General features: G+C 43.3%; 1 protein-coding gene across 1 annotated transcript in view; it reads right to left on the bottom strand.

The window, feature by feature from the left end:
- LOC145398040 (glutamate receptor ionotropic, delta-1-like) overlaps positions 1-25,381 on the bottom strand; it is a 365,881-nt gene that overhangs the window by 160,276 nt on the left and 180,224 nt on the right. The gene's annotated exons all lie outside the window — the stretch shown is intronic.

The raw sequence follows: 25,381 nt of genomic DNA, 5'->3' as shown, positions 1-25,381 counted from the left end.
AGGTTTATGCATCTGCCTCGTCTTCCTCTCTTTGGCGCCTTGATTCTGTTCACCATCATGGTTTACGTCTGGCATTGGGTGCTTGTCACTCCACCCCGGTTATGAGCCTGTATGTCGAATCGGGTATGCCCGGTCTATCCTCCAGACGTGACAAGTTAACTCTCCGTTATCACATTCGCCTTCTTCAACACCCATCTGCTGGTTTCTCCTCCTCTGTTACGCACCCCTCCCCTCCTTTTCCGTCCTCATTAGCTTCATCTTTTCCTTGTAAGGTCTCCAATTTACTTGCATCCCTTTCTTTCCCTGCTATTTTAGTTCTCCCTCTGCGAGAGTCTATGCTCCCACCTTGGCTTCTTCCTCGCCCTACTGTCTGTGATGGCCTGCTCTCTCGTCCAAAGTCCTCTTCCACCCCACAGGAACTTTACCATCTTTTTATGGATCATATGCGTTGTCACTCCTCAGCGACCCCAGTGTACACAGACGGCTCTAAGTCTTCTGTGGGCTTGGGTTTTGCTGTTCTTTTCCCAGACCATACCTATCAGATCTGCCTTCCACCAGTCACTAGTATTTTCACTGCTGAACTGCTGGCCATTTTACTGGCCCTCCGTGTTATATACCGATCAAGTCTACACACCTTTGTTATTTTCACAGATTCACTTAGTGCACTACATGGTATTCAGTCTATCCCGGCCAGCAACCCACTAGTGTTAGAAATACAGGAATGGTTGTTCCGTATTAACACCAGATTGAAGTCTGTCTCCTTCTGTTGGGTCCCAAGCCATGTTGGGATACCGGGTAATGAGAGGGTTGACTGCCTGGCACGTACAGCTGTCACCTCTCGTTCTGTCACACCTCATCTTATCCCAGCATCTGATTATCTCCCGATTGTTACCCGTCTCCTTGGCCAGAAGTCGCAAGCGGAATGGACGTCTACAACTAATAATAAACTCCGCTCCATCAAACATACTATCATTCCCTGGCAGTCGTCCTTCCATTGCAACAGGCGTTGGGAAACAGCCCTAGCCCATCTGTGCCTTGGTCACAGACGGATCACACATGGCTTTCTAATATCAGGAGGCACTCCTCTGATCTGTGAATGTAGTCAGGTCCCACTCACGGTCCACCATCTTTTGCTTGACTGCCCCCGGTTCCAGGCCGTGCACAGATGGAGTCTCCTATTCCTTTACTCCCTTGGACGTGCCTCTACCATAGCCGATCTTCTTGGCGAATCCCCTGTGTTTTCCATCACACACCTCATGCTCTTCCTAGCTCAAACCTGTATCTTGCCTCACATTTAGTGTCTTCCCCACCTTCCCCCCTACCTTTATTCCACCATAGCATACCTGTCATCTTTATGCAGTGGTTTTAGTGCCATATAGTCCTCTTGGGCTTGGTGCTAGTCCTTATTACTTACTTACTTATTCTTCCATAGTGAGTAGGGATTTTTCTGGGGAAAATTTGCTCCACCAATAAGCAGGCACCGATCTGTCACGTGACTGAATTTAAGCAGACCACACCCTCCCCCTTTCTCCTCCCTTCCCCCTCCTTCTCTCCCTCCCTCTCCCCCGCAAAAAATACATACTGTACATAATTATGTACATATGCATTTATGCACGTAATCACGTACGTACTTAAGGACAAATGTATCCCAAGGTGGACTAATGTATTTGCGTACATATGAACATAGGTATTCACCTACATACGTACGTACGGGAATACTTACATAAGTACGTACTTATGTACGTACGTCAACTCATGTAAGTACGTACTTACCGACGTACGTGAATACTTACGTACGTACACGAATACTTAGGAATGTACATACGTGAATGCTTATGCAAGTACGTACTTATGTACATACTTCTGTAAGCACGTACATGCGTGCATACGTTAGGACGTACATGAATGCGTTAGTACGTAAATAGGTGCGTAAGTACGTGCATAGTTGTGTACCTAAGCACGTATACATGTACATACGTACATACATGGGTGCATACGTAGGCGTGTACAACCGTTCATACCTAAATACATGCATACATACATACGTACTTACATGGGTGCATACGTAGGCGTGTACAACCGTTCATACCTAAATACATGCATAAGTACATACGTACATACATGGGTGCATACGTAGGCGTGTACAACCGTTCATACCTAAATACATGCGTACGTACGTACGTACGTGAATACATACGCGAGGACGTATGTATGTACGTACTTCCGTAAGCACGTACATACGGGCGTACATAAGTATGTACATAGGTAAGTACATAAAAACATTAGTACCTACATAGGTGCGTATGTTAATACGTGCATGGGGCGTGTGTGTAGGCATGTATACGGGTGCGTAGGTAGGTACGTACATTCACACATAAATACATGCATACGTAATTACGTATGTGGATGTGTTCGTAAGTACGTACGTAGATCCAGACGTATGTACACAGATGTGTAAGTACTACATAGGTACGTGTACATTCCCTTCATGTCGCACATCTCACAATTGTTTTGGGCGGGGATCATGTAACCTATACAATGTGCCTCTATTTCCGAATCACGATCTTGTAAGGGTGGTCTGGAGGTCCCTTAGTGAAAGGGAGATGCTATGACATAAAATGGCAGCCGACACAGTTCGTGCATGCCAGTGTAACACCGAGAGGGAGCGGCGTGACCGGTAAGGGAGGCGCCAAGAGCGTGCGACTGTTTGTGAATCCGGATCCAGAAACCCCCGGTATCTAAGGGTTAATGGTGGGTGCGTAGATGAATGGGTCATGGCAGTCAAGGCAAATTAACTTGCAACCTTCATTTGTGCAGCCAAAGCTCATATACGGCTGGAGACAGTTGGGCTCGCAGTTCCTATTGCAACTGATTGTTATGGTACACGAATGTTGGCACAGATTCCTTCGGGGGTTCGTGTTTAATTCGAGCAAGTTAGTTGTGGTTATCATCTTTCCCCGTGGAGAAGGTCCGATTTTGCAACAACGTCATGCAGACAAATGCAGTTACGTCTAAATCTGTTACTTAAAGGAGTGGGTATTTTTAACCCCTTCACCACGATGACAATTTTCACTAAAACTGAGCTTCCATTAAGTGATTTTATTGTATTTAAAACGAATCTTTAGTAATGGAGAGATGCATGGTGTCTAATCCTTCCCAGTTCTGATGCTCTCCCCTGATTGAACGATACTGACGGGTAATTGCAAGAGTAACTTCATTGGCCCTTGCTTCTGGAGAACATATTCACTCTCTTCCCTAGATTCTTCAGTCCTTGACTGCATCCTTCCGGAATTTTATTTTAATTTTCTTTTCCCCTTCCCTAATTTGTGTGTGTACATCCTTTACCGATTTCAGATACACTCCCCTGTATCATTGCTGAGTCGTTAATATTAATTTCACTTTGGAATTGCCAAATCAGCTGGTTACTATTTTCTACTCATTCTAGCTTGTCCCACAACGACGTCATTCCACCGAGTGTTGTGGCTTTTACTGGATGATATATACAGTAAAGTACCTTTCTTTAAAAACCTCCTGGCATGGAGTAGGATAATGTACTTTATCTAGGTTAAAACGATTTTCTGCAGTCGACAGTAACCGTTGCTGTTACAAGGCATGACTTAGTTCACTATTATTTTTTTTATTATTTTTATTATTAGGATGATTATGCACTTAAAAATGGCTAAATATGCATGCAAATATGCAGTAAAAACAGGTGAAATATGCACATAAATATGCACTTATTCCTAAGGAAATTAATATTAACAACTAACAACTTTAACTTAAATATTAATAATGTAACTTATTTTGAAGTAAGTTACCCCAAAGAGTTTACTTTCCCACACGAACTGTGGCTGAGTGAGATCATTTCATAAAGGATTATACTAAAGAACACAATTTATTGACAAAATAATTTACTTGATAATACAGAAAAACACATATACATTTCCTCATTTAAACTGAATGTAGGAAAATGCTACTTGTAAGCTATGTGAAGAAATTATATAAACACTTCCTTGTATAAGAAGTACCAGTATATTTCCTTATATTAACTGAATGTAGGAATTAGCTACTTTTAAGGTAAGTAGCCTTACCTTCTTCAAAACCAACTCTTAAATAACTCCCAACCAGTCTATGAAAGTGAACTGCATTGGATTACAACATGGTGGAGAAGATTTTCAAACAAACTTTCGCCTGTTGTTGGAGAAGATTTTCAAACACAAACTTTAGCCTGTTGTCGGCAAGAATGCATTTGTACTGTGAAAACACTCGTTCAAAATCACAAGAAACGATAGGACCATACTGTAACTTAACTATATATGATAGCTCAAATTCTTGAGTGGTAGCATCAAGAGCAGACTTGTTTTGCAATATCTCACTGATTTTCTTCAGCCGGCTGTAACCTTTGTTTTAACCCGCTAACTCCCATTGACATATATATACGTCCACACGTTTTGTCATTGTGACTGCACTTGACGTATATAAACACGCAGCAATTGCAAGGTCCCTAATTTCCACAATTTTCATATTTTGCATACGATTTTTGGTGCTCATACACGGGACACCTTCCTCTACAAGATGCCAGGCAGGGTCAATGCCTTACCCACCATGACCTCCCCCCCCCCGCATGCCATTGTCTCGGCAATTCACCTGTTACTAGTGACCTGGCCAATAAAGACATGTCGTGCCATGGTACGAAATTCAAGGCCAGAGTGATTCCCCAATCGATGACAATGTAGAGGACAAAGTTTACCTAGCAATAGAGGAACAAACAGAAATGATCAGGTAATGTTGCCAAAGAAGGTAAGGTATGTTGATGTGTTTGGTTAGTGAAACAATGCATTTATTGCCTATATTACTGTGTGAAAACCAATATACTCTCTTATTACATATAAATTCGTCTATCTATCTATATACCTTGGCTGCTTCCCCCAAGGAGAGGGAGGTAGCCGAGACAGGACGACACACTCCCCATTACTCATCCATTCAAACACATTCATTCGCATCTTAGCCCCAAAGGGGAGAAGGAACAGATCCTCACCACATCACACCGCACAAGGGTCAACTGCAAAGTGCAATCAGTGACATCCGCAGCAGGGCCCGACAGTAGAGCTGGTTTACCCCTGCCACATCATAATAGACCCATCCCCTTATCTGCACCTGACCTGACTAGCTGATCAGACCAAATGCTGGAGAATATCCCCTCAGGGCTGCGTCATCATTTATTCATTAACAATTTCCATTTATTTCTGTCACGCACAGCCACTCTTCCTTGCTCAACAGACATCCCTTTCGCATCCAGCGCTCTCTTCACACTGTCCATCCATCCTATTTGTGGTCTCCCTCTCAGCCTTACACCTTTCACATCAGATCTAGTTACCTTTTTCACCAGTCGCTCATTATCCATTCTCTCCATATGCCCAAACCATCGCAACACCCTCTGCTCAACTCTACCGGCCATCTCCCGAACAGCTCCAATTCTCCTTCGCACTTCATCATTTCGCACTTGATCCATACGCATCATTCCACACATACTCCTCAGACACCTCATCTCCATTACATTCAAACTTTTCCTATCTTCTACACCCATATTCCATGTTTCAGCCCCATATAATGCAGTCGGTACCACAACACCCTCATACAGGCTTCTCTTTACATCCATTCTAAGTGAACGATATCTAAACACTTTCTTCATTCCTCCCAGCACCTTACCTACTTCATTCATTCTAAACTTCACTTCTGCATCTATTTTTCCATCCACAGCAACATGTGACCCTAAATATTTAAAACAATCTACCTCCTCAAGTAACTCACCATTCAGAACTATATTCATCCCCCTACCATCTACCATCCTCGTATGCTTCATCATTTTACTCTTATTCTCATTTATTTTCAATTTCCTCCTTTCACACACCCTTCCAAACTCCTCTACTAACTGTCTCAATCTCTCCTCTCAATCATCCACCAGTGCAGTATCATCTGCAAACAGCAGCTGCTTCAGATTCCACTCTCCACCATCAACATTCACCAGACTCAGACCTCCACCTAAAACTCTTGCATTCACCTTCCGTCAGGGATACTCCACGGGTGATCTTCTCACCTACCTTTCAGACTCCTGGTCATCCTCCTTTTGGGACTTTGGCGAAAGCTTTGACATTGCACTTGACATCTCTAAGGCTTTTGATTGAGTCTGGCATATATCTTTATTTTCAAAACTGCCCTCTTACGGTTTTTATCCTTCTATCTGTGCCCTCATCTCTAGCTTCCTTTCTGGTCATTCTATAGCCGCTGTTGTAGACGGCCATCGTTCTTCTCCTAGATCTATTAACAGTGGTGTTCCTCAGGGCTCTGTCCTATCACCAGCTCTCTTCCTTTTATTCATCAATGACCTTCTAAGTTGTACATCTAACGCTATCCACTCATACGCTGATGACTCCAGCCTTCAACTTTTCGTTAGATTCCCGCAACGTCCATCTCAGCAGTTACTTCAACAAACAAGGGATGAGACTATGGCACACCTAATGTCTGACTTGGCTCGTATCTCTAACTGGGGTAAAAAAAATCTTGTTGTTTTTAATGCATCAAAGACTCAGTTTTTACACCTATCAACCCGACAAAATCTTCCACAGGTATACCCACTAATGTTTGATAATATTCAGCTTAATCCTACATCATCCTTGAATATGCTTAGGGTTTCATTTACTCGGGACTTGTCTTGGAAAGATCATATTACATCTCTTGTAAAATCTGCTTCCAAGAGATTGGGTGTGCTAAGGCGACTCCATTCCTTCTTTACCCCTGCACAATTGTTGACTCTATACAGGAGTTTTATCCACCCCTGTGTAGAGTACAACTCTCATGTGTGGGGAGGCTCCCCACATACAGCTCTTCTAAATAGGGTGGAGTCAAATGCTTTTCGCCACATTATCTCTCCTCCTCTTACTGACTCCCTTCAACCTTTGTCTCTTCGCCACACTGTTGCATCTTTATCTCTTTTCTATCGTTACTTCAATGGTCACTGCACCTCTGAACTGTCTGCATACATTCCTCCACCCCTACGACGGGCGCGTAGCACCCATCTAGCAGCAAACTCTCATCCCTTTTCTGTCCAGCTCTCTAATGCAAGAGTTAACCATTACTCCCAGTCCTTCATTTATGCAACAGGTCAACTCTGCAACTGTCTCCCTCTGTCTGTTTTTTCTGCTTCCTATGATCTCCAGTTTTTCAAACGCAGTGTGTCCAGGCATTTGGAAATGATCGGATCTTAAATTTGGTTCTCTCTTATATTTTGTTTTTCTCTTGGAAGGAACAGTTTTGCAGGGTCGTTGCCTTTGGTTCCTTCTTCCTCACATTAAAAAAAAAAAAAAATGCAATTAAATATTAAACAAGCAAGGCGACATCACACATCCCTGTCGCAGCCCCACTATCACGGGAAACCAATCACTCACAGCATTACCCACTCTTACACACCCTCTATTATTTACATAAAAACTTTTCACCCCTTTTAGTAACCTACCATCAAGTCCATGCAATCTTAAAACAGTCCACAAAGCCTCCCTATCAATTCTATTGTACGCTTTCTCTAAATCCATGAATGCCCAAAACACATCCTTGCCTTTCGCTAAATACTTTTCACACACTTGTCTCACAGCGAACACCTGATCAACACATCCCCTCCCTCTCCTAAAGCCACACTGCTCATCACCAATCACTCCCTCTGTACCCTTTCTAACTCTCATAATTAACACTCTACCATACACCTTACCTACAACACTCAACAGACTTATACCCCTAAAGCTAATACATTCATACTTATCACCCTTGCCTTTATATAACGGAACCACACAAGCACTTGCCCAGTTAATTGGCACCATATCTTTCACAAAGTACACATTCAACAATCTTACTAACCAGTCAACAATAGTCACTCCACCACCCTTCAGGCATTCCACAGCACACTCATCCATACCTGCAGCTTTCCCTGTTTTCATCTCCTTTACGCTTTCTCCACTTCCTCCTTTGTGATCAAGGAATCATTCAACTCTCCCAACACATTTATTCCTTGCACCCTTCCATCCGCCACAATCTCGGCCACCCTTTCCTCCTCGACGTTTAACAATCTTTCAAAATACTCTGCCCATCTCTTCCTTCCTGCATCCATCTCAGTTAACATCCTTCCATCCTCTGCTTTTACTTTCTCTTCCTTCCCAGACTCTCCCTTTTGCACCCTTTTCACCTCCTTCCAGAACATTTTCTTATTCTGTTGAAAATTCTGTCAGTAGCCTACCCCACCTTTCATTTGCTGCCACTTTAGCACCACGCACAGCCCTTCTCGCCCTATTCCTCTTTTCCTTATTCCTCTCATATAACACTTCATCCTTCCTCTGCAGCCACATTTCATATGCATGTCTCTTCTCACCCACAGCCATACTTATTTCCTCGCACCACCATTCACTTCCCTTTCTAACACCACCACCCACACGTCTCACATCACACACCTCTTCTGCATGCCCCACCACAGCACTCTTAAACAACTGCCATTCCTCCTCCACACTGCCGTTTTCCTGATCTTTCACTGCGTTCCACTCATCTTTCAATCTCTCCTGATACTCTGTCATTTTCTCTCTTTTTTCCAACTCACTCACTTTCAAAAAAAAATCGTACCAAATAAGTGAGCGATTTCTCTATGAATTTTCGATGTTTCTTACCAGAAGCAGAGGTTTGAGCCATTTTTTTTTTTTTTTTCCAAAATTGGTCGAGATTGCGTGGGGGGGGGGGGTCAGTGGTGGAAAATCGGTCGGGATGGGGCGGGTTAAGCAAGAACCTGGCTGATTTTTTCGAAGTAATCCTTCTTTTCAAGGTGACTCAAAGAATCAAGAACTCCTTGTACTACATCCATGCTGCTCTTTAGAGTTAGTCCTTTTTTCTCCAACTTGAGGATTGCAGAGGTATGCTAAGTTGGCCCTGATGAAAATTAGATCCTCCTGCAAGCTATCCTTCCTGAGCACATTTTGTACCTCCTTCATATGTACAGATACAGTGGGATCAAATGATTCAGCTACACACTTGACACTTTCAAAATTGTCAGCACAGTACAATGCTGCCTCGATCCAGGTACCCCATCTAGTCACTATTGGTGAAGAAGGAAGTGGCACAGTACCAGCAATTTGTCGAAATCTCTCTTTGTGACTCAGTGCTTTCAGAAATACCTTCTTCACGGTAGAAATCAACACATTCACATCAGTCATAACGTCACAAGCTAATTCAGCAACCCTATGCAAGCTATGGGCTAAACAAGTCACATGAATCATATTTGGAAACAGAATTTCTAGTCCTGTCATACATTTAACCATATATGGCGCTGCATCAGTGCATACAAGAAGTACACTATCATACTTGATGCCCTCCACCCATAATAATCTCAAGGAATCAGTGAAAAATGCAGCCATGGTTGAGTGATTTACCTTATCCAAGACCTTCAAATTATGCAAGTATGATTTGTCTCTTTTCTTCTGGCCCCAAAGTGTCATAAATAAAAATTTGGAACACATCTTTCATCTGCATCTGTTGTCTCATCCAATGATACCCAGATGGAATTATCATCTACCTTCTCTCTCAGTGTATTTAAAGTTTCATTGTAAAAATCAGGAACATAATTTTTTCTCAGTGTAGATTAACTTGGCACTTTCTGATCTGTGTACTTCTCTAGGAATGAGACCAGTTCCTTGTAGTTCAGCCTATTCAATGGCATATCAGCTGAGACCAAGGCTCTACAAAGATCTTCATTAAACTGAGAATGTTTCGGCCCAGACCGAGACAATGTTGTGGGTAGCAGTGCCTGTTGTTTGGCACTGGTTTTGGCTTCTTTTTCTTGGCATGCTTTGCAGTTTGATTATGTTGCTGCACTTGAAATTTCTTGGATGAAGAAAACCCCAACTCACAATATTTACAAAGTAATACTTGGCCATCTGTGGTGAAGTCCTTGTATTAATTTACCAATGCATTAAGAGTACTGGAGAGTGATCTCTTAATCTCGGGCATCTTGCAATGCTCAACCCAAAACAAAACAAATGCATGCTCTGTATTTCCAAAGCCTGTCTCACTAAGGCCTATATTTTATTCCTGCAGCTTAAGAATGTAGGCCTGCAATTAGGCTAAAACCAAGTGATTTAATTAATTTGAGGGAGGATTCGTATGGTGTCTTTATAAAAGTATGCTTATATTAAGAAAAATTCCTGATTTAAATTCCATAACATCATTAAAATACAAGCAAATCAAAGTGATCATTTCAGTGGGAAGATGAGGGATACAAAATTCACATAGCTACTGCACCAGGAAGCACAGACGGAAATGATGGAGCCTGACAGTGAAAACCCTGAACCCTCTGTACCCTGGTGCGTCACGTATCCGATACAGGAATCAATCACGCACAGTTGTCCCGCGTTCACTGCCCAGCAAGTTACACCCTAGCCATCCATGCTCCACAGGCTATTGACCGATATAGACGTCTCTAACAATGATCCTTATGATTATTTTGGGACTTATTATAAGTAAATTATAACTTCAAATACTATATCATAAATACCAAAGAACTTTTCAAGAATGTGTCGTATGAAAAGAAAAGTTACAAATATGCACTTAAGCTCAAACACTGTTAAATTATGCATTTGCATATGCATTTATGCAAATGCATAATTATCCTAAGCCTTATTATTATTATTATTATTATTATTATTATTATTAAGTGGTTGGTGGGGGCACTCATGACCCATACACTCGATGCAGTGCTGCTCTCAGGTGCCTGCCCATTTCTCTCTTCCTTCCTTCTTTCCTTCCATCCTCTTCTGTCTTTCTTTCCTTCGTTCTTTCCTCTTCATTCTGTCAACGGGTGACTCTACACTAAGTGACAAGTGAAATGGTTTCCTGTACACCAGGAAACCGTTTACTATGGTGGGAGGTAACCATATAACCAAATTATTGTGTGTGGTGGTTTAATTGGTAATTGAGGCGCTCAAATCGGATTTAGCCGGTGCAGGTTTATATACAAGGGGTGGTTGGGGTTTATTGCTCACGTAATGTCACAGGGGGATGAGTGAGGCTGGTCAATCATCTTAAATGTCAGGACCAACTTGCTTAGCCCCGGATTCCTACGCTCCTCGTGGGGCAACGCAGGATTAAATGATGAATGGAAAAATTATTTTTATTATTATTATTATTATTATTATTATTATTATGTAGTAGTAGTAGTAGTAGTAGAAGTAGTAGCATTATAGATACCTTCAGACGATTTTTTATTCCATTTAGGAATGAGTTTTTGGAGCAGAGGGGATAAATACAAAGAAGAATGTGCAGTCGTTTTAGACAATGCAGGACTGCATCTCTCTCCAGGGGAGGGATAAAGCCATAAAATTTCCCATGATGGCTTGGGTTGGGAAGGGAGGTGTATGGAAGAGATAATGTGCATGTGAGAAAACTGGCGTCATTTGTCTGTGTGTACATTTGGAGTTTGTAGATTTGCTTCTGCGATATGACCCACCTGTCAGTTTATATCCCGGTACACATGTGAGCACTTCCACTTGTAACATTCAGCGTTGGGAGGGGAGCGCAAACCGGTGTTGTCTAGGATGGGGGAGGGAAGGGGAGGAGAGAGGGTGATTACGGGTTATAGAGGTTGACAAGGCCACACGGCCCTATCGTTCCGCACAGCTTTGTCCAAACTGGAGTCATCTCTGACCCACACTTCGCTTTGAGCAACTGCATTGTGGCTTGTCAGGTTGCAAAACACTTACCCAAATAAGAGATGTTCCTGAGCAGCTACGACCATTACCACCACCACCATAATTACCACCACCATTATTGCCACCAACATAATTACCACCACAACTCTCACCACCACACCATCATCATCGCAGCTACCATCAGCACCACCACCGCCACCACTACCGTCATCCAACCTACCATTAGCACTACCACCACCACCAACACGGCTACAAAAACCACTATCATCATCACAGTTACCACCACCACCAACACCACCATCATTATCACAGCTACCACCACTACCATCACCATCAGGACCTGGAGCGGTGGCGTCTTCGCCGTGGGTCTACCTCCCAGAGGCTGTCGAGAGAAGAGGAGGACAGCATGGGGGCCAAACCACCGCAAACCCCCCCGGCCCCTCACGGGGCTCGAGTACTGGGAGTGGCTTGGGTCGCCCAGGCAAGTACCACATCTCCCAACAAAACTCACACAACAACACCGTTTTTTCTACACCGAGAAATGACTCCCCGGGTGTCATTTCTCGACAACTTCTTCTAGCTGGGGACATTGAGAGCAATCTAGGACCCACCAACAAATATATGTGTCCAACATGCTCAAAAACTATCACTTTGAGCCGACAGACAAAGGGTTCAGTTCAGTGCAATTCCTGCAAGAATTGGACCCATTACACCTGCACAACACTTGCATCCAGAAAACATTACACAAACACCTGGACGTGCTCCTTATGCTCCTTTCCCCCACCCATCAACCCCCCTTCCAATCCTACTCCTACTTCCTTCACACCACAGCCAAACCCACTGACCCTTCCCACACCATCCAGTCCCCCAACTCCTCCCATTCCAACCCATCCTAATCCACCTCAACTCTTACCTCCATCACACTCTCCTCCTACCCCTTCCCCTCCACCCACACCACCTCCCCCCCGTGCTGCAGCAGCCGACACATATCACACACACAACATAAACATCCTTCAGTTAAACATAGATGGCATAAACACCAAAATACATGAACTCACCGAATTCATCAAACAACAGAACATACACATTGCCATCTTACAAGAAAGAAAACTACACAGAGCACAGAAAACACCAACATTTCATAACTTCACCACCATTCGACAAGATCGGGCCGACGGCGGTGGCGGTGGACTCATCACCCTGGTACACAAATCCATCAACTTTGCAAATACCAGTGCACACACAAAGTCACTTCTACCTCCACAAGACACCACAACAGAAATACAATCAATTAAAATATGCACTGGTAACAAATCACACAACAATCACATACATTCCCCCCCAATCGTCCCCCACAGTACCGCACAATTCTCTCAACGGATACACCACATCATTAACATACCCAACATCATCCTGGGTGGTGATTTCAACGCCAAGTCGTCGGCCTGGCATGTCAACAACCCTGACACAGACAGAGGGCTGGTACTACAATCCCAGACAGATCATCTTTTCATACTAAACAGTCTAGACCAACATACCCATATCGCACACCAAGCCCTCTTCCTCCCATCATCTCCAGACATCACCTTCTGCTCCCCAAACCTCGCTCCCACTACATCATGGAGAGTGGTCAAAACCCTAGGTTCTTATCACCTCCCAATCATCATCACTACCAAAACCAGAATCACCCCAGCTGGCCACAAACACACATACACTAATTATAAGAGAGCCAACTGGGAGGCCTTTGTAACTGAAACAGAACAACATTTTGAAACACTAAACAGTACACCCATCACAAACATCAACAACGCTGTGCACACTTTCAATACAATCATACAAAACGCAGTCAAAAGACACATCCCTAGAGGCAACAGAAAGAGAGACAACCCCAACTTCACACCAGAAATTCAAGGCCTCATCAGACAACGGGACACACTGTGACACTCCCCAACACCCCATACACAAGACACCATACAACAAATACAAGAACTCAACACTCAGATAAACAGTAAAATATCAGAACAGCAAACACTAAACTGGAAAAATTACCTCCAAACACTTGACCACAAAACAAACATCAGCAAACTCTACAAAAACACTAAACAGCATCACACTTTTCAACAGCAACACCACACAATCACACACTGCCATCACAACAACAGACACCATACCCTCAAACAAACAACAAGCAAACACTCTCATCAATTACTTTTCACAAGTCAGCCATCTAACCCCCCATCCGGAAGACCGACGTATCATCAGACGTAAGAGACAGTTCCCCACAGACCCAGACTACGCACCTTTCACTTACAACCAGACGAAGCATATCATTAACCACCTCAAGCACTCATCTGCCTGTGGACCAGACAACATAAGCAACATTCACCTTAAACACCTGGGACCACAAGGCATACAAGCACTCACCAACATATCAAACTAGAGCTACTCACACAACATAATACCCAGCATCTGGAAGCATGGCAATATCATCACTATCCCTAAACCCAACAAAGACCCCACATTACCCTCCTCACATCGCCCCATCACACTCCTCTGCACCCCCTCTAAAGTCGCTGAATGACTGATACTACAACTAGTCACACCTCACATTCCCCTAGCCCAGTCACAACATGGCTTTAGGCCACTACACTCCACAAACACCCTTCTTACAGACCTTACACATAGAGTTTTCGATGGCATGAATTCAGCTAGGCCACCACACAGAACACTCCTAATCACACTAGACATTAGCAAAGCTTTTGATGCCATCCCCCGCCACAACCTCACAAACAAAATACTCAACACAAACATGCACAATAACACAAAAAGATGGCCGGCAAACTACTTAACAGGCAGATGTGCACATGTAACATTTGCCGGTCAGTCTCCTAACGTCAGAAACTTCACAAACGGCGTCCCCCAAGGATCTGTTTTGTCCCCTACACTCTTTAATCTATACATGCACGACGTACCCACACCCCACAGATACACATAGCTTCCTATGGAGATGATATAACACATGTACACACCAAAACGCAAACACAGCTGCACACATCATTCAACCTTACCTCAACACACTACATGAATGGTTCATCACAAACAGGCTCAAAATAGCCCCAGCCAAATCTACAGTGACTCTTCTCACAAACTGGAGAGCAGAACACAGTCACATCCCACACCTCACCATAAACAACACTCCCCTACCCCCCCCAAAAAAAAATCCTTGGTGTAACATGCAATACATCAATGTCATTTAAACAACACATCACAAACATTAAAAATAAAATAACACCAAGACTCAATGTTTTGAGGTCACTTGCCCATACAACATTCGGACACAACAAAGAAACCACCACCACAGTATACAAATAATACATACGTTCAGTGATGAATTATGCAAGTCCTGCCTGGGCTTCTAACCTGACCAAACTTATAACAACACTCTACAGACTATACAGAACAAGGCCCTAAAAATAATCACAGGCTGCACAGCTACTACACCCACAGACCACCTACATCAAGAAACCAAAGTCCTCAAAGTCAAGGATCACCTAGACATGAGAGGCACCCAGTTTCTTGCTGCAGCCTCCACAACCCCACTACAGTACATGGCAGCACATCCACCCACAATAAGGAACATCAAAACAACACCCAGCAGACGATACCATACACAGATACTGTCATCTCTCCCCCCTCGCCCACCTCAGACCATCTTCCAGAAGCATATCCACACTCAGATCACTCGCCGCTCCATTCAGTCACTTAAAGACAACACACAGCTGCATGCACGGCCTCCTGACATCCACTCTTCTGAATCCTATCTTCCTCGTGAGGACAGGGTCCACCTGGCCAGGCTGAGATGTGGGCACCATCCAACCCTCTTAAGCTACCAGAAGAGACTGGATGACTCCGTCGCTGATGCCTGTCCAGGATGCAACACAGCACCCCATACTATTAAGCACATTATGGAAGACTGCATTGCACACAATCACCTATGCCAACAACATAACATACACTCTTTGAGAGCTCTGTGGGAAACCCTGGTCTCGGCCATGGCCTTCCTAAGGGACTCGGGACTGTTCGGCAAGACTGCCTAGGGAACAACTACTACTACTACCATCACCATCATCAGAATAACAGCTATCATCACCATCATTATCACAGCTAATATCACCAAGCCCTTCACCACCACACCTACCTCTACCAATTCTATCATCACAGCTGCTATTACCACCACCACCATCCTCTGTTGAATAAAATAGTCTGTTCATAGCATCAATGAAGCAATAGACATCAGACTAGATGTACACCTCTCTCTCTGTCTCTGTCTGTCTGTCTCTCTCTCTCTCTCTCCAAAGACACATGAAGCTCCACAAAAATGCCTCTTCCACGTGCATCTATGGTAATACTAATGGGGATAATTATGATCGTGCAAAACACCCCTTCAGAAAAATAATAAATCGACCTGATATTCAAAGTGGCCCATCTGGCACTCAGTTCCAACCATCCTGCCATGTTTCTTCAAAATCCTTTTTTTCCAATTTTAGGTGAAAACACACACACACACACACACACACACACACACACACACACACACACACACACACACACACACACACACACACACACACACTCGCACACACACACACACTCGCACACACACACACTCTCACACACACACACACACACTCGCACACACACACACACACACACTCGCACACACACACACACACACACTCACACACACACACACACACACACACACACACACACACACACACACACACACACACACACACATACACACACACATGCAGGTGTGTATTGGTAAGAAGAAAAGATTGAGTTCCAACCATCCTACCATGGTTCTTCAATATCCTTTTTTCCAATTTTAGGTGCACACACACACACACACACACACACACACACACACACACACACACACATTTGCAAGTGTGTATGGGTAGAGGAGTAGACAGGTCCAACCAACCTGCCACGTGTCTTCAAAATCCTTTCTTCCAATTTTAGGTCCACACACACACACACACACACACACACACACACACACACACACATGCAGGTGTGTATTAGTAATAGAGGAGTAGACTGTAGCACCAGTCGAGCAGGGCAGTACTCCCAAGGTGGGTGGCAAGCTGATGACAGGGAGAGCTGGAGCTCCCGTTTCATCAGCCCTCGGGACTAGTTCCTGACCATCCCCCTTTGCTGAACATTATCAATGTTTCAGTAACACAGAGAGCAGGCCAGTATGATCTCCAATACAAGTTTCTCTAACTTTTAACACCAAACTACATGCACAGTACAAACTACACATCCTTTTCAAAACTAAAAATAGGAAAATGGTGCACTTTCAACATGCCTCTAAGTCCCCAGAGGGGGGGGGGACCATAAATGCTCCCACCATCCACCCCTCTCCCGTTGACGACTCTACGAGCTGCCCGGAACCACTGTCTGACTCACTTCTTCTTCACTTCTGCAACATTCGCGGCCTTTCCTCTAACTTTCTCTCTGTTGAACACCACCTCTTCTCTAAACCTCACCTTCTCTTTTTAACCGAGACTCAGCCAACAGAGGCAACTGACAGCAAACCCTTCTCTGTACCCTCCTACTTTCTCTACAATCATTTCAAAGCCAAAGGTGGCTGTTGTGTATATGTACGGAACGACTTATCTTGCTCTCATGTTCCTGAACTTCATTCTTCTGAATTCTCTACTTTCTGGCTTCGGCTCTCCTGTCATTCTCTGACTAAATACATGTGCACTGTTTACTTATCCCCTGATTCTACTGACTATCAAAAACTCATCGACTATCTTACTTCTACGATGGAACACATTCTGTCCATTTCTCCTTTCCCTGAAATCTCCATTCTAGGAGATTTCAATATACACCACCACCTTTGGGTCTCCTCTCCTTTCAGTGATCCACTTGGTGAACAAGCTTACATCTTTTCTATCCTTAATGACCTAGAGCAGCTTGTACAGCACCCTACCCATATCCCTGACTGCCTTGGAGAGAGCTCCAACAAACTTGGCATCTTCCTTACAACTAATCCTTCTGCTTACAATGTTAATCATTTCTTTCCATTGGGCTTCTCGTATCACAACCTTATTACCTTAACCTGTACTATCACTTTGGTACGGCCTGTGAACACTCCAAAGAAATGTCTGCACTTTGGAGCTGCAGATTGGGAGGCCCTCAGACAGTACTTCTTTGATTTTCCATGGAATGATTCTTGCTTCCATGGCCGGGAGCCATCTGAGTGTGCCTTGTGCATTGCGGAGGTTATTCTCTCAGGCATGGAAGCATATATTCCCTTCTCATATCCTTTGACTGATGCAAGAAAGCCTTGGTTTAATCACGCTTGTTCTAATGGTGTCCCCAACAGAGAAAGGGCCCATAAAAGGTACCAGAGCCAACCCACCCGAGAATCACGTCTTGTTTATGTTTCAGCCCAGAATTGTGCTAACTCTGTTCTTGTTCTACTAATAATAATATCATCAGTACTAAATGCTTTCAACTCTCCAACTTGAATTCTTCCTGCTCCTTCTGGCACCTTGCCAAAAACCTTTCTAATTATTTTATGTCCTCATCTTTCCCTCCTCTTTTCTACCTTGATGGCTCTCTAGCTATTTCTTCTACTGATAAAGCAGATCTCTTCACTCAGACCTTCTCCTCCAATTCCACTTTAGATGATTCGGGTGCTGTTCCTGCATCACTTCCCCCCTCTGACTTCCTCATGATTGACATTAAAATTTCTTCAGCTGATGCATTTTGTGCCATCACTGGCCTCAATACTAACACGACACATGGGCCTGATGGAGTCCCTTCTGTTGTCCTCAAGAACTCTGCTTATGTGCTTACACCCTGCCTAGGTAAACTCTTTTGTCTTTGTCTTTCAGCTTGTACCTTTCCTACTTGCTGGAAGTTTGCTCTCATTCAGCCAGTCCCAAAGAAGGGTGACCATTCCCAATCCTCTAACTATCGTCCAATTGCTTTAACATCTTATGTCTCAAAAGTTTTCGAGTCTATTCCTAACAGAAAAATTTTAAACATCTTTCCTATCACAACCTTCTTTATGATTATCAGCATGAGTTCCGTCAGGGACGCTCCACTGGCGATCTTCTTACCTACCTTTCAGACTCCTGGTCATCCTCCTTTCGGGACTTTGGTGAAAGCTTTGCCATTGCACTTGATCTCAAAGGCATTCGATCGAGTCTTGGATAATCTTTAATTTCCAAACTGCGTTCTTACGGTTTCTGTCCTTCTATCTGTGCCTTCATCTACAGCTTCCTTTCTGGTTGTTATATAGCCGCTGCTGTAGACGGCCATCGTTCTTCTCCTACATCTATCAACAGTGGTGCTCCTCAGGGCTCTGCCCTTTCACCAACTCTCTTCCTTTTATTAATCAAAGATCTTCTAAACTGTACATCTAACACTACCCACTCGTACACTGATGATTCCACCCTGCACCTTTCCATTCGGTTTCCGCAACTTCCATCTCAGCAGTTACTTAAATAAACAAGAGATGAGGCTACGGCACAGCTAATGTCTGATTTGGCTTATATCTCTGACTCGGGTAAAAACAATCTTGTTGTTTTTAATGCATCAAAGAGTCGGTTTTTAAACCTATCAAGCCGACAAAATCTTCCACAGGAGTACCCATTAATGTTTAATAATATCCAGCTCAATCCTGCATCATCCTCGAACATGCTTGGGGTTTCAGTCACTTGCGATTTATCTTGGAAAGATCGTATTATATCTCTTGTAAAATCTGCTTCCAAGAGATTAGGTGTGCTAAGCCGACTCCGTACCTTCTTTACCCCTGCACAGTTGTTGACTTTATACACGTTTTTTTTTTTTTTTGCCCCTGTGTAGACTACCACTTTTTGTGTGGGGAAGCTCCCCGCATACAGCTCTTCTCAATAGGGTGGAGTCAATGGCTTGTCGTCTCATTAACTCTCCTCCTCTTACTGGCTTCCTTCAACCTCTGTCTCTTCGCTGCACTGTTGCCTCTTTATCTCTTTTCTATCGCTACTTCCATGGTCACTGCATCTCAGAATTGTCTGCTTGCATCCATTCACCTCTATGACGGGCGGTAGCACCCGTCCAGCAACAGACTCTCATCCCTTTTCTGTCCAACTCTCTAATGTAAAAGTTATCTGTTACTCCCAGTCCTTCATTTATGCAACAGGTCAACTCTGGAACTGTTTCCCTCTGTCTGTATTTCCTACTTTCTATAATATCCAGTCTTTCAAACGCAGTGCATCCGGGCATCTCGAATTGAATTGATCTTGAATTTGGCACGCTTTTGTTTTATTTTTGTTTTTGTTTTTTATTGGGAGGAACTGTTTTGCGGGCTCCTAGCCTTTGGTTCCTTCTTCCTCGCATAAAAAAAAAAAAAATAGAGGTTTGGTTTGTCAAAACATTTATAAGTGAATACGACCTCTTATACGCCACATAATTTTAGGCGTACTCCATCTACCCATCATTCATTTCGTTTATGCCCCACATGGAACGTACTAAACTGGAGCAAGACCTCTTAGTCCCGACATTAAAGGCGAGGATACCAGCCTCACTGGTCCCTGAGAGGCTTTATGTGAGTAATTTATTTCTACTATTCTTTGAGTGTAAACCCTTGCAAGCTCCATCCTGCTAAAGCACCTTAACCCACTAAACTGCCGTGCATCATTTGGTTATTTGATTACCTTCCACCGTAGTTAATGGTCTCGTGGGTTATAGTTGGCCATTTGGTGTGCCATTCAGTGCACAGCCACCTGTAGACAACGCTACATCGAATGAGTGGGTGGCCGCTGCTTACATATTACACTCTGGGAATATACTACACTATAAACTGTTGTGCCAATAGTCTGCATAAATCTTAAAACACGTTTACACACAATGCATGTGGAACTTTCTTGAAAATTTTGTCGCCAGTATGACGTTGTACTGAACGTTCAGGTTTTAATAAGAAATTACAGTAAATTATAATATAAGGTGTGTGTGTGTGTGTGTGTGTGTGTGTGTGTGTGTGTGTGTGTGTGTGTGTGTGTGTGTGTGTGTGTGTGTGTGTGTGTGTGTGTGTGTGTGTGTGTGTGTGTGTGTGTGTGTGTGTGTGTGTGTGTGTGTGTGTGTGTGTGTGTGTGTGTGTGTGTGTGTGTGTGTGTGTGTGTGTGTGTGTGTGTGTGTGTGTGTGTGTGTGTGTGTGTGTGTGTGTGTGTGTGTGTGTGTGTGTGTGTGTGTGTGTGTGTGTGTGTGTGTGTGTGTGTGTGTGTGTGTGTGTGTGTGTGTGTGTGTGTGTGTGTGTGTGTGTGTGTGTGTGTGTGTGTGTGTGTGTGTGTGTGTGTGTGTGTGTGTGTGTGTGTGTGTGTGTGTGTGTGTGTGTGTGTGTGTGTGTGTGTGTGTGTGTGTGTGTGTGTGTGTGTTCTTACCTAATTGTATCTTTACAGGAATGAGTCAAGCTCGTCTTGTCTCGAGTCTTAAACTATTTTCCTCATACATCTCCTTAAATTTAAGAATTGTTTTGGCACACACTATTTCATTCGATAGTGCAGTCCACTGATCAATTGCCCTATTTGGGAAACTAAATTTCCCTACATCTTCATCACTTCTCTTTTTATGCAGTTTTTTGCAGTGTCCTCTTGCTGATGCTTCTGCATACAGGGGCGCCGAGAGAATTGAAATGTGGCAGGCCAGGACTAGTTTGTGGCCCTCACCCCTGCAGTAGGTAAAGGCAGAGGTGGTTGGCGTACGGTATATGTATATGTAACAATTTTTTTATTCCTTCAACAGCTTAGAAATACATTCAAATGAACTGCTGAGCAGAAATAGTTTCATCCACTAGAGTGATAAGACATACACATTATACACATATGTGTAATTATTACAAAAAATACAAGAAAAGCAATAACCAAGCACTAAATTGATGGTGATGTAAGTAAACTCATAATACAATACATAAAGATTACATACGGAATACATATATGGCTCATTCATTTTTATAACAATGGTGCATTCCTTGCGTTCCTCTTGGCAAAATTATGAAGCACAACATCAAGATCAAGAGATCTTGCAAGCTGAGACTCAACACTGAGGCTAGCCAAGACCACAAGTCATGCTTAGGTCATTGTTGTTCGTAGAAAAATTTTATCAGCTTGAGTTTGCTGAATGAGCACACTGCAGAGGCGACAGTGGCAGGGATTGTTAGCAGAATGCGCAGGGTGACAGACACATTTGGGAAGAGCCCTTCTAGTTTGTACTCTGTCAAGCAATTCAAAAGCTGCAATGGGCTTAGTTGGTTCAGCCCAAAATTTGAGCGATAACTGTTGGTATGAGCCTCATTTCTATCATGATATCATGACTGATATCGGCAGGATACTTATCTGCCAGTGATTTTGATTTCAGTTCCTGCTCCTCTGCTGATAGGTACTTCCAGAGGAATCTGAAGTTTTCAGAAATATTCTTGGCAGCTTTGAATCTAACAGTCAGTCAACCAATTACATAATCAAATAGTACATAAAACACATACTTTCCAGTTATTTCGGAGATCTGTCATTTCTACAAGCAAGTCGTCTATGTTTGACACTTCAACATACCGTGTCGCATCTCTGGCTTGAATAACTTTGTTACAGAAGTCAGTTGGAACTAGGACTTTGTACCTTACAACAGACATTATCACACAAATGAAGGATGTCACATAAGAGAAAGCTCCATTAATTTCTGTTCTTGTTTTGGCAGTTAGGTTCAGCTCCAAGAGGTCTTCCAGTGCTACTTTGATGCCAGGCAGGTGGGCTGCAAAAGGCTTCACACTTTCAACACGATCGGACCACCATGTGCCAGATATGCCATCAAGAGAGCAGCCAATGCAATTCAACAATATTTTCCATCACTCTGGGCTTCATCTAAACAAGTTATAAACGGTTTGCAGTTCCAAAGTAGGTGATGGCTTCAGGGATGCATTCCGCAGCATCGGTTCCACATAACTTGAGTGTATGGCAACCACGTGGTGAAAATATAGCTGCCGGAAAGTATTTTTGCTTTTGCACCATTATATTTTCCAGCCATGTTTGCCTCATTGTCGTAAGGCAGTGGTCGACAATCAGAGAGTGGAATACCATGCTCTTGGAATGTATCAACAACCATCTAAGCTATTTCATTTCCTCTTTTGTCACTGCAGTCTACAAATTTGAGGGACCTTTCCACAATATCAAACTGAGATTTATTCTGAATTACATAGCACAGGAAGACTGTCGTTTGCTCAACATGCCATGTATCTGGCGTGGGATCAACTATTACTGCAAAGTACTTTGCAGTCTTTCTTGCAAAATGCACTGTTTTACAAGATCAGGATACTCAGTAATTAACTCATGTTGAGAATCGACAGAAAAGTAATGTACTTGCAGGCGTTCGCCTTTTTCTTGTGACTCTTTCACTTGTAACAAACATTCTGTTAAGACTGGATCCCAGTGAGACAACAACTCTATTAACCTCAGAAAATTTCCATTGCTTGTGCCACCAATACGCTGGGAACGACCCCGAAAAGCAAGCCCACATTCTCCCAGGAGTAGTATAACATCAATGATTTGCTTCATAATGTTGAACCATTTGACAGATTCTGTTACAATTCCTGCCTCCAGGAGATTATCAACACCTCTGCAAGATGACAGCCAGGCGTCTATCTAATTCACACCAAGTTACAGTAGATAGCATCCTCCATGACTATTGCTTTTTTCATGTTCTGGGATGTGACCATTCAATTTTCGCCATTTTCCAGCAACTGACCATCCTTCAGCTATGACAGTGCAGACTTGGATGCTGTGCTGATGTTGCAATATACATTATTCCAAAATAATCTACATGGAAAACAGTACAATGCTCTTTTGAGTTGACTCTAGACAAGCCAATCTTGGACATGATGCTCTCCGTTAATATTTCGAAATTTTAGGATGCTTTCTGGAAACACTGTTATTTATGTCTTTAGGGAATATTTTACGATAGCCAATGTGACCTCTGACAACACAGTTTTCTCTCTAATTGAGAAGGACACTCTATTGCGAGAAGTTCAGTGTCAAGTCCAGTGTTACTTCCCACACCTGTGTGCGCATTTCATCACTTTCATAACAAAAAGTACCTCAAGAAATCATTTATATTACAAAGAGTGAATATCTGTGTAAGACACAATTTGAGAAAATAATATTTCAAAAAGATAACATTTAAAAATTTGGACATTTGTGTTCAAAAGCTAAAATAACCATTGTCTTCTGAGAAAATCATGTTATTTTACTAATAGCATGACCCATATAAGATGCATGTGCTCTTAGCCTCATTTTCAAAATGTAAACATTGGCTACCTGCATAAGGTCCATACAACCCTGCAGGCTACAATCATACCTGTAATGCATGAAAATAATGAAAAGTAAATAGGATTATTTATGAGTGTGTTGTCCCAGATGATTGGCTGAAGAGTGTAATTGTAAATGTGTATAAAGGGAAGGGTGATGCTCTGGAAAGAGGAAATTATAGAGGTATAAAGCTTTTAGATTAGATAATGAAGGTAATGGAGAGAGTTTTAGAAGGTATGATTAGAGAGAGAGTGAATATTGATGAGATGCAGTTTGGGTTTATGCCAGGTAGTGGGACCACTGATGCTATATTCATTGTTCGACAGCTTCAGGAAAAATATATTGGTAGGAGAAGGGATCTTTATTTTGTATTTGTTGATTTGGAAAAGGCCTTTGACAGAGTCTCTAGAGAGGTGGTGAAATGGGCCATGAGAAAGCTTGGCTTGGAGGAGTGGCTGGTTAGGGTGGTTATGGCTATGTATGTGGGTGCTCACACCCAGGTAAGAGTGAATGGAGATTTGAGTGATGAGTTTTCCGTGAATGTTGGTGTGCATCAGGGGTCAGTCTTGAGTCCAGTGTTGTTTATCATGGTACTTGAAGCCCTTTCACGTGACTTTAGAAACGGACTCCCGTGGGAGTTGTTGTATGCTGATGGTTTGGTGTTGATTGCAGAGAACGAAAGGGAGGCGGAGGAAAGGTTTAGGAAGTGGAGAGATGGTATGGGGCACAGGGGCTTAAGGGTAAATGCAGATAAAACAAGTGATGATATCTAGGGTAGGTGGCGGTACTGTCAAAGATGAGGGAGAGTGGCCATGTGCAGTTTGCCACAAGGACGTGGGAAGTAATTCTATCTTGTGCAGTGTTTGTGATAAATGGGTGCATAAGAGATGTAGTGGTATCAGAGGTAGACTGCGAGATAATGCTGATTTTATGTGTGCGGCGTGTTGGGGTGAGCAGGTGGAGATTGTCAGACGTGAAAGGATTGAACATGCTGGTGAATCTCTTGAGTGTGTGGAAGAGTTTTGTTATTTGGGAGACATGTGTGCTGGAGGTGGGGCTGGAGGTAGCTCTGTGGCTAGGGTGAGAAGTGGTTGGAAGAAGTTCAGGGAGCTTTTGCCTCTCCGGACATTGAGAGGACTCTCCCTGCGGGCTAAGGGGTCTTTGTATGCAGCATGTGTTAGGAGTGTAATGCTGTATGGTAGTGAGACCTAGGCAGTGAAGGAGGAAGATATTCGCCGGCTCAGACGTACAGAAATGACAATGATTAGGTGGATGTGCAGTGCATCCCTG

This window comes from Coenobita brevimanus, chromosome 44 (genome assembly GCF_032717465.1).
Source record: "Coenobita brevimanus isolate Jiangsu-jjx chromosome 44, ASM3271746v2, whole genome shotgun sequence".
NCBI lineage: Eukaryota > Metazoa > Arthropoda > Malacostraca > Decapoda > Coenobitidae > Coenobita > Coenobita brevimanus.
This window is presented reverse-complemented; position numbering and strand designations above follow the sequence as displayed.